Source organism: Aptenodytes forsteri, unplaced genomic scaffold (genome assembly GCF_000699145.1).
Source record: "Aptenodytes forsteri isolate BGI_AS27 unplaced genomic scaffold, ASM69914v1 Scaffold419, whole genome shotgun sequence".
In the NCBI taxonomy this organism is placed as follows: domain Eukaryota; kingdom Metazoa; phylum Chordata; class Aves; order Sphenisciformes; family Spheniscidae; genus Aptenodytes; species Aptenodytes forsteri.
In genome coordinates this window covers 227571-229600 of record NW_008795256.1, presented here as the reverse complement: position 1 = coordinate 229600, position 2030 = coordinate 227571, and the positions used below count along the sequence as shown (strand labels likewise).

The 2030-nt window shown below is 62.3% G+C and overlaps 1 protein-coding gene across 1 annotated transcript in view; it reads left to right on the top strand.

Annotated features, from left to right (window-relative positions):
* PIAS3 (protein inhibitor of activated STAT 3) overlaps positions 1–2030 on the top strand; it is a 33841-nt gene that overhangs the window by 1780 nt on the left and 30031 nt on the right. The window lies entirely within an intron of this gene.

Genomic DNA, 2030 nt, shown 5'->3' with positions numbered 1-2030 from the left:
ACGGCGGCAGGTGCGTGACAGGAGAGGAAGAGTCGGCGGTGGAAGGCGACAAAGGCGAGAATATGGTGGCACGTACCTGAAAGGAGAGGAAGAGCCGGCGCTGGAAGGCGGAAACGCGAGAATATGGCGGCAACTGCGTTAAAGGAGAGGAGGAGTCGGCAGTGGAAGGCGACAAAGGCGAGAATATGGCGGCAGGTGCGTGACAGGAGAGGAAGAATCGGCGGTGGGGGGGGGGGCGGGCGGGGGTGTGGGGGGGGGGGGGGGGGGGGGGGGGGGGGGGGGGGGTCTAACCCCGTTTCGAGAGTCGTGTTTTTACTTTAGGTTGAGCCTTTCCGGCCTCTCCAGGCTGGACCCACCCATCTCTGGGTGCCTTTTAAACGGTTTTCGCTTGGATTCCGGGTGGTTTTTCTTCCGTACGAACGCGGGCGCGTTCGCTAAAGTGGCGACGGGCGTCTCTCTGCTCCGGCCAAGAGCCACGCGCTTTTTTTTTTGGGGGGCGTGTTTGATTTCATTGCCGTTTTGCTAAAAATTGCCTTTTCTTGGGTTCGGCTTCGCCGGGTCTCTCGGCCGACCCGCGGTTGAGCCCCTTCCCTGGAACGGGCCGCTCGCCTCGCAAAAGAGAGGATTGATTTATTATTTCTTTTTTTCTCCCCCGATAAAACTCCCCTGCTTACGCGTTTGTGCTCGCACTTGGAAGAGGTTTTTTTACGCAGTTCCTAGGGGATCGTGGATTTTTATTTCTGGCTCCCGGCGGCTTGTGTCTGTCCTCTCCCTTCGGCCGCGTAAACGTCCCCTTCCCGCTCCGTTTATTTTAGTTACCGGGGGCAGCCCGGCTGCCCAGATACGAAGGTCCCGGCGTCAGAAAAACGCCGGGAATAAGCAATATGTGGGAAGGGCAAAGGAAAATGGGGACAGGGGGTGGGCGAGGACGGGTGACCAGGCCGCCCGGTCCCTCCGCGCTCCCTTTGCTGCAGGTGAGGAAGATGCCGGCCTTCGGCTTCCCCACTCCCCGGCCTGTTCCGACTGTGTCACCCCGAGCCTCGGGGACGCCGGCGTCTCCCTCTGGGTCGGGTGGAGGCCGCCGACGGGGCGGTAACGCTGGCTGTAAAGCGATTATTGGGCGGAGGTCGGCGATGGGTTATAAACGCGGGCAGCGGAGAACGGAGGAAGCTGCGGATTTTGAGCAGCTTTGCCCCGGCTCCCTTCGGAGCGGAATCGGGATCCGATTTTTGTCACGGAGGAGCTGAAAGGCTCAGGCGGAAAGTCCTTAAGGTGGTCCAAAATCCCTCTGGATTTCCCCGGTCCGGCCCGCCACCGGTGGAAGATCCGGCAGGTCGTCTGCCCGCAGCCTCGCGTTCCTGAGCCGCGGGAGGAGGAGGAGGCCGGAGGAGCAAAACCCCTCGGCCCCGCCGAGGAACCCCTGCGTGAGCGTGCTGCCCGGGGAGGCCGGCGTCGGGGTCTCCCTCTCCCGAAGGCGGGTGGCACCGAGGACGGAACTAACCTCCTCCTCCGCCGACCCGCAGTCGCCCGGGATGGCGACGCCTGCGGCCGGCTTCGTTGCCAGCGTTGCCCAACTCCTTGAAATAAAGAAAGGATCAAAACGCGAGGTTTACGCCGACGCCTGCCGCCGCCGTAACGCCCTCGGCTTGGTTTTCTCTCGGCCCAGGGACGCTCCGCATCCCCGAGGGCACCGGCGGGGGCTGCTGTCGCTCAGCACCTCTCCCGACGGGTGTTTAAGAAAAGAAAACGAGCCCAGGAGAGGCCAAATCGTCTCTCTGTTGAAATAAAGAAAGGATCAAAACGCGAGGTTTACGCCGACGCCTGCCGCCGCCGTAACGCCCTCGGCTTGGTTTTCTCTCGGCCCAGGGACGCTCCGCATCCCCGAGGGCACCGGCGGGGGCTGCTGTCGCTCAGCACCTCTCCCGACGGGTGTTTAAGAAAAGAAAACGAGCCCAGGAGAGGCCAAATCGTCTCTCTGAAAATCACACGGCTCGCAGCGCCAGCCGTCTTCGTTCTAGGGTACCGCTGCT